Source organism: Emydura macquarii, unplaced genomic scaffold (assembly GCF_026122565.2).
Source record: "Emydura macquarii macquarii isolate MOO-44397 ecotype Brisbane River unplaced genomic scaffold, CSIRO-AGI_Emac_v2 contig_3671, whole genome shotgun sequence".
Taxonomy (NCBI): Eukaryota; Metazoa; Chordata; order Testudines; family Chelidae; genus Emydura; species Emydura macquarii.
Genome location: NW_027133808.1, coordinates 11,442,833 through 11,452,015, shown reverse-complemented (window position 1 = coordinate 11,452,015; position 9,183 = coordinate 11,442,833).

Here is a 9,183-nt window from a genome sequence, read left to right as displayed (position 1 = left end):
ATGAGGCCTCACCAGAGCCAATTATTCTTCATTTTATAGTTGTGCATTTGATTTTTCCTTCCTAAGCGTAGTATTTTGCACTTGTATTTATTGAATTTCATCTTCTTGATTTCAAACCCCTTCTCTAATTAGCCAAGAATATTTTGAATTCTAATCCTGTCCTCCAAAGTGCTTGCAACCCCTCTCAGCTTGGTGTCCTTTGCAAATTTTATAGGCATGTTGTCCACTTGTTATCCAGGTCTTTTAATTAAAACATTGAATAATACTGGACCCAGGACAAACCTATGCAGGAAGCCACTGGATACATCCTCCCAGTTCGACAGCAAACCATTAATAACTACTCTTTGAGTATGGTCTTTCAACCAGTTATGCCCTCACTTTATAGTAATATAATTTAGACTAATTTTCCCTAGTGAATGTATATGAGAATGTTATGTTTGTTGGACTATGTCAAAAGCCTTACTAAAATCAAGATATATCACATCTATATCTTCCCCCACCACCACTAGGCCAGTATCCCTGTCAAAGAAGGAAATTAGGTTGGTTTCACATGCTTTGTTCTTGTAAAATCCATGTTGGCTATTGCTTATCACCCTATTATCCTCTAGATATTTACAAATTGATGGTTTAATCATCTTTTCCATTATTTTTTCCAGGTATCAATGTTAAGCTGACTGGTCTATCATTCCTTGGGTCCTCTTTTTTAAAGATAGATACTATGTTTGACCTTCTCCAATCATCTGAGACCTGACCCATCCTTCATGAGTTCTGAAAGATAATTACTAAAGGTTCCAAGATTGTTTCAACTAATACCTTAAGTACCCTAGGATGGATTTAATCAGGTCCTGCTAATTTGAATATATCTAATTTACCTATGTATTCTTTAATCTGTTCTTTCCCTATTCTGGCTTTTATTCCTTCCCCCTTGTTGTTAATATTAAATGTATTAGGTATCTTCAGGTATCCGGTTACTATTAACCTTTTTAATGAAGACTAAAGCAAAATAGGCATTAAACACCATAACATTCTTGATGTTATCCCTCATTAACTGTCCTTCCTGCCTAAATAGTGGTCCTACACTTTCCTCTCTTTCTTTCTCCTAATATATTGAAAGAACCTCTTCTTATTTCCTTTTATGTCTCTTGCTAGATGTAACTCATTCTGTGACTTAGCCTGTCTGATTTTGTCCCTACATGCTTCTGCTATTCCTTTATGCTCATCTTTAGCAATTTGTCCATGTTTCCCCTTTTTGTAAGATTCCTTTTTGATTTTCGGGTCATTAAAGAGCTTCTAGTGGAGCCATCTTGACCTCTTATTATTCTTTCTGTCTTTCCTTTACATCAGTATAGTTTGATGTTATGCCTTTAATATAATCTCCTGGAGAAACTGCCAGCTCTCCTGAACTCTTTTTTCCTTAGATTTTCTTCCGATGGGACCTTCCACATTATTTATATGCAGTATAAGTAGCTTTAATGTCCTACAGAAATTGCTGGAGATGCTGTGAGAACTAGTCAAGTCCTTGGGCTGAAGAAGTTACTGAAGGGAGAGTTGAATAGGCTGGCACTATGTTCAAGCTTCCACAGTTACATTTCACCGGTACTCTTGATTGACAGGGTCTGGCTTATCTCAGTGGATACAATTTCTAAAATTTTGGATTTGTCCTTGAAAGAGCCCAATTTAATGGCTAAAGAGATAAGATCCTGGAGAAAGTGCACTATGTGAAGTCAGCTGGTTGAACCCTGGTGTTTCCACAATAATATTTTGGGTCAAAATTATCATCTTTCCATTCTGACGTCTTCTAAGGGCAAGTCTACACTTAAAATGCTGCACCGTTGCAGCTCCACCACTGTAGTGCTTCAATGAAGTTGCAATTATGCTAACAGGAAAGCCTCTCCTGTAGGTGTAGTTAATCCACTGCCACAAGAGGCGGTAACTATGTCAACAGGCGAAGCCCTCCCATTGACATAGTGCTGTCCAAACTGAGGATGTGGTCAGTATAACTGCATCAGGTTATTGGTGTGGATTTTTCACACTCCTGAGTGATGTAGCTATACCAATGTATGTTTATAGTGTAGATCTGGCATGAGCATCAGCATCCTTCATTGATCTGAACTGTTCTATTTCCAGGAAAAGGGAAAAGGCTTACAAAATCTTTATGCACTAATATTTTGGCCAGGAATAGCCCCTATCCATACTACTGCTACTATTGGTAGGGTTCATTTGTGCCAAGGACATGTATACAAGTTGTTGGTGGTGGCCATGGTATATGTACATAGCCATGCAGAACACATCACTAGGCCCTGTCCTGTTAAGTCCAATTATGTTTCCTGTTGCAAAGGCCACATATAACAACAGCCTTTTCCATGAATTTGGGGCAACAACAAAATAGTGGTAAACTATTTCTGTTGCACAATCCCTTTATTAGACATAAATTTATTGGTAAGTTCCTCTGTGTAACAAGTGCCAGAACTTGGTTCATAATGCAGAGTGTGTGTGTGTGTATACTATTTATACAATGCACTGTGTAAAATCGCTTGGGAAGCCTGAAACATTCCCTTCAAATCAAAGAATGATGCCATTCCTCTTGATGTCAGGGAATTGATCCAATATTTTCTTATAATCTTAAAGCGTTGAACAAGTAGGATAAAGGTAAGATAAATAAGCCTACTCTTCCATAAATTCATGATAAGCTGTCGTTCCCTTCCAAGAACAATTTATTGGTGATAAATTTAAACTAGCAGTTTCAGCATAAAACTCTGGAGGGCAAACATAACTGCTATAAAGTCATTTATGTGCCCATTTACACTATTAGTTCAATATCTTAATATTAACCAATACCTTTAAAAGCAAATTCTTCTTTACATGAAAAAAAATCTGTATCACTGTGTAGAGGAAAAAGATGTACTTTTTTTCATACGTATCTGTGCTCACTGCCACTCATATTACACAAAATATATTGTGTGACTTCAGAATACCAGTGTGTATGTGTAAACATGTTTTTAGAAATTTTGCAAGCACATTTCCAAATGCTTATTTAAATGGATTACACAAATTCCAAACTGATAAAAATGAAAGGACCATATATTGCCCAAGGACTATGTAGGAGGTATGCAAATGCACTCTTAACTAGGCTTGCTACTTGCAAGTTCCTTTCAGACTGCTTGCATCAAACTTTGATTAATTGATTCCTAATACTTTGCATCATCCAGGCTAATCCTTACATTTTTCCCAGGATAGAGTTAGTTTGATATTCAAAATGATTTTTGGGGCATGAGTTTGGGACAATGGCAAAAGAGTGGTAAACAGAATAGTGATCAGACTTGTAATACTTTGCAGATATGAAGCAGCAAAGCTGTGTCCCAAAGTTTTCTCCAAGAAATATATAAAGTACTTGCATACAGATAAAGTTATTGAATGCATAGTGTTGAGTAAGCAGCACCCACAGAAACCATTCTCAATCCACTTCACCTCAGGTTGGCAGGTGAGAGGAGAAGAAGAAGCAGTTGGGGCTTTTTGGACTGCAGCAATGGTGGTCAAGAATGGGCCTTTCTAGTCACTCCATTCCCCACCCCTCCCAGAAACAAAGGCTAGCTTTGAAGATTTGGATTGCTTCAGAGGATCATTCTAAAGGAACTTCCTGACTGGTTGAAGAGGCAAATGTATAGGGCAAGGGAATGGATTAAAGTAATCATCATCATTTAATAACAAGAAGCATTCTTTTCACCTTCATCATTTTTTCCTCTCTTCCCTTTTCCTCCTTGGGCTACAAAAGGCATTGGATGCATAGTGTTGAGTAAGCAGCACCCACAGAAACCATTCTCAATCCACTTCACCTCAGGTTGGCAGGTGAGAGGAGAAGAAGAAGCAGTTGGGGCTTTTTGGACTGCAGCAATGGTGGTCAAGAATGGGCCTTTCTAGTCACTCCATTCCCCACCCCTCCCAGAAACAAAGGCTAGCTTTGAAGATTTGGATTGCTTCAGAGGATCATTCTAAAGGAACTTCCTGACTGGTTGAAGAGGCAAATGTATAGGGCAAGGGAATGGATTAAAGTAATCATCATCATTTAATAACAAGAAGCATTCTTTTCACCTTCATCATTTTTTCCTCTCTTCCCTTTTCCTCCTTGGGCTACAAAAGGCATCAAATGATCAACAGCACAGTCCAGGTTCAGCAGCTTGTAGGAATGGCTCATCCAAGTGCCCTCTCTCCTCCTCATATGTTCAATGTCTGCAGATGGAGATGAGGAGTGGCATAAAACTCCCACTGAATTCAATGGCAGCAGAGTTAGGCAAGGCTGAGCACTTTTGAGAATCCCACCATACACATAATTAATATAAAATGTGCACTATCCATTGCACAGGGAAGAGTTGTGATAAGTACATACAGTGGGCAAACACAAAAGTTCCAAAATAACAAATCCTAATAATAGTATGAAATGATACTTTCAGGTATAACTTGTATGGGTGGGGAGAAAAAAAATATTTAAAAAATATTTGTTTCCATAATGGACAAGCACATGGAACAGAGGTGTCAAGAACATGGATAACTTACATAGAGCCCTTAATTGCTGGGGTTCTGTTTTGCTCTGTGTTTACTCAGTGAGGTGAGTTCCCTTGGGCAAGTTTTAACTGAAAAGGAAACAGTGGGCCAAATGCTACTTTCACCTATAGCAGCGTAAATCCTAAGTTGCTCTATTGAGTCAGTGGGAGTACACCACTGTAACACATAACAGAAAGTGTCCCCTTGTTTGTTATTTTCTTAAATGCCCTAGGGACAGTTTCCATTTTATATCAAACTTGACTACTATCCTTTGTTTGATAAGGAACAAAAATCTCTTTTGTCCATGTCATAAGAATTATTATACTTTTTTGCAACTTAAAAACCTGGCCTGTACTTGGGGGAATAGGGAGGAGATGCATTCTGTAGGTCAGATCTTCAATAGGGTTAAGCTTCCAGATTTTCTGATTGTTTGTCCATTCCCTAAGGTGCCTAAATGGGAGTTTCTTCCAGAGTAACCATAGATTATTCAAATAGCCTTTGCAATGTTGCCTGAGGGAGCTGGCTGTCTGCCATATTGTGTTACATTCTGGTGGTGATGTCATAATCTTACATGCTTTCACTAGGCAATACACCAGATGTAGGAGCCGGTCCTACTCAGACACACACCCACGCCTCCTGACTGGGCTCTTATCCTCCTTCTGTTACTTTGGTCCGGCGTTTAGACCTACTTCACAAATAGTGTTTCTAAGGTTTGTGATTTAATGGTTGGAGAAGAAGGAATTGGGAGGCTGGGCTCTCAGATTTGTTACCGATTGCTTGTGTGAACATGAAAAAGTAACATCAGCACTTTGTATCTCAGTTATCTTCTCTATAAAATGAGAATAATGATCCATTTCCTTGGAGAGAGAAGCTGAAATGGTTGCTGCCTTTTTGATAATGTTAGAACCAGAGGAATGAAAGAGGAAGGTATTTATAGGAATGTATTGTGGATTAGGGGACCTAATAGCGGCTTCCAGGTAAAGGGAGGAGGTGCAGTTGAGCTAGTAGGTCACTTCTGGCTATCAGTTGTGTGTGGAGATAGCACTGCTGAAGAGGGAAACAAGTGAGTTGAAAAAGTTGGAGCCACCATTGGCTAGTTCCTTCTTTTTCCCACTCCCCCACCCTATCTTGTGGTATAGAACTACAATTTATATCCTTTCAGACAAGAGTAGGAAAGCAGTTGTACTGATAGGTGGGAAAGGAGCTGTCCTATCCAGAAGTGAAAAAGATACAGCAACACAGTCCTTCCCTAGCCACGGAAATACCGATTGTGGCTCCACTATAGAGATTTCTGTATATGTCAGGGGTAGGGAGAATCCAGCAGGGGTGGCTCCATCTCCTCTCACGCTCCATTTCCTGCTATTCCCCACTTTTGGCATCACTGATTCCCCTGTGTCTTCAGTCTAGTCAGGCTTCATCTTCCTTGCACCACCTGCACGCACAGCAAAACAATGGGCTACTGATCCAATTGCTCTCCTTCTGCAAGCCTGAAAGTAACCTTCTGGAACCTATCTTCCTTGCAGTTTGTAATGTTCCTGCTCCTAACTGCCATTGAAAAAGAGGTAGCAGTGAAATGACTACCCTAATGTTACTGTTCTCTGGAGATAAACATATCAAGGGGAGAGACCCAAATCTTTTTCTTTTTTTTTCTTTCTTTCTTGGAGGATGGTGGGGAGGAAGGGAATTGAGTAAATCCCTAGGACCAACTGGCATTCACCCAAGACTTCTGAGTTTGGAAACACAGAATGAAGTAACGGAGCAGCTAGCAAAATATGCAATTTATCCTTCAAAACCAACAACTGTATCTGTGGATTGGAAGATGGTGAATGTGATACTTATCTTTAATTAAAGAGATAAAGGTAATGCTGGGAATTACGGACTGCTAAACCTCAGATGAGTACAGAGGAAGCAAGCTGACACTAAAGTAAAATATTAGCCAATGTGTATAATTTAATGGGGACAGATCAGCACAGCTTTAGTATGGGTAAAGCAAGTGTCTCTAATTTGACAGCATTCTTTGAGCAAAGAATGTACTTTGGAGGAGAACACTCCCTTCCATGGCAAAGCCCACAGGGAAAGGAGGCCCTGAAGAAGATGCGGATGAACATGGCAAGCAGAATCTTACAGAGTTTCTTCTGAATTTGGGTTTATCCCACCACCCATGCCCTTAGGGAAGAAACAAGGGACCCAGTGCCCAAATCCCACCAATTCTCTAGAATTCCTGTGGATGTCAGGATACTCCGAAGGCTTAAGGTGGTATTCCAGTTGAACAATTGGAGGGAAGTGATGACGGAGGTGATAAGGGCGAAGAGAGAGACTGCATGCATTGCCCTCCTTCAGAGAGGAGAAAATGTTTATGCTGGAAAACGTGTGGAATGTAATATGACCACAGGGACAAACAATTTAGCAAAATCAATAAAGGATTAAGGATGTTATATGAATAGTAATAACCTTTTCAGTTACGCTATTCTGTATTAAAATATTTTAAGGGATATGAATCTTCCTCATTCCAGGCATAAACTGATTACTTACTGGGGACAAGAAGGAATTTTCGTCTCATGGAACAGCGTTGCATAATAAATAGATACATCATGAAGGGATTTTGTCTTCCTTTAAAACATCAAATATAGAATACTTCTAGAAGCATTACTGGACTTAATTGACCAATGGTCTTGTCTGGTATGGAAATGGTCTGTATCACTTTATCAGTGGGAGGTGCAAGAACAACTTGGTTCATAGATCTGTAAAAAACCTGCAGAGTTTGGGTTGTAAACTGATCCCTGCTGTTCAGTTTTGTGAGAGGTTGGTAGAGAACCACACTGGAGGTCCAGGTTCATTGAAGTCAGACCAGAAGAACTAATATGTTATTCTTGATGAGATAAGCATGCACTTTCCCTCTACTTCATCTTTATTTTAGACTAAAGAGAACAACAAAGAATGAATATAAAGTCTCCATCACGGAAAAAAGCAGAATGACCGGTTTCTCTTGTTTTCTCTCTCTCTCTTAAATCTTCCATCTTGAATCCACCGATGTCCAGCCCTATCCCCACCAGACAGACAGTAAGTCTTAGAGTTCAAGGTGCACTACAAAGAAAACATAATGGTGACTACATGCTCCACAGGAGCATTTCCCACAATTCCCCACCAGAGGTTCCTTGCTTACTCTGGCTTTCCTCTCTTAACAAGCCCCAGTTCGCCTATAACCTTTAGGCAGATGTATGTGGGATGGGTGGCTGGCAACTCCTCCAGGCTCACTCTTTGGTTCAGAGACCCTTCCTGTATTCTCAGGGGGTTGATGGCACCCATAAAGATAATGGAAATATAAATGTTTGATCAAGACAAGTTGGCAAGGTGAACATGCCAAGAAATTAAAAGGAAAGAAAATCCACTTCCCAATATAATCCAAAGTATTAGCAAAATGAATATTCCAGCTCAATTCTAAGATGCCCCATATTTCTGCTGAATGCTGAAGCCTGTGTGATTCATTAGGCTCCCATTCATTATGAAAATAGACTAGCAAATTACATTCTTTGTAAATGGAATCATTATAGCAGTAATTTACAAAATACATTAAGCCCTTTGACGATCTTTCGCAAAGAAAAAAACATATACTTTTAAACACATAGCTAGGTTATTATAATTTTAAAACTGTAGGCCGTGCATTCATAGCTTTTATTACTTATTTTAGACAATTTTCCTATACAACTAGAGCCCACATTTTGGATAGTTGTGTACCATGTCCTTCACCCTGTATAATTGTCACAAAGATTAAAGATTTAATGAAATCTAAGAGAAAGATGTAAATGACAATTGTCTTGAACAGACACACTTTTCAGTCTTGCATTGGCCATGCCCAAAATTATTCCATTGAGAACCTGTGGCACACTGAACTTTTCAGTTCTGTAATAATGCTATGATTTCCCCAAAGGTTCTATATCTGGTGCCTGTGAGTGTGTTTATAAGGGAAAATTACCTGCCTTCGACTCTGAATATGCTACAATATACCCTGTGTTTGGGAATTAATTAATGCTTTTCCTTTATTGTTTTATATCTAGAAAATGCTTTTTAAAACTAGATTTTTTAAAAAATTGTCCAGACTTTTAAAATGGAAAGGTGGAGGAGGAAAATAAGAAGGATAAAACAAAGCACTGAGCTGTTTTTAGGAATTTTTACAGTAATCTTCTTTGCTTGAGAAAGAATGTAGAGCAGATTTTATATCATACCAGCTTATATACTTTACAGCATATTCATGATTGTGTGCATTCCAGAAACCATACCAATGTATATATTTCTTTCTGAGGGAAACTGATCCTCATGCAATATTCATAGTTAGTTAGTTAGTTCCCCATTACACCTCTGAAGTTTAAGGCAATGATGAAGCTCCTCCACTCATCTGTTTCTCCTGGTTCCCCAGCTGTGCCCCAGGTTTTTCAACTCAACTTCCACAGCTCTTCACCCTGTTATTTGCAGGTGACCTCGTTTTCATTTGCTTTCAGGTGTCCATCTTATTGCTATTCTGGTGATGGAATCAACTTCTACCCGGAACACAGGCCAATCCATTTCCAACACCTTCTGTTAATGATGGTGCTTGTATCTTCTTGGCTACACTGTATGAATAGATCTTGATTTGAGATTGTTCTGGGC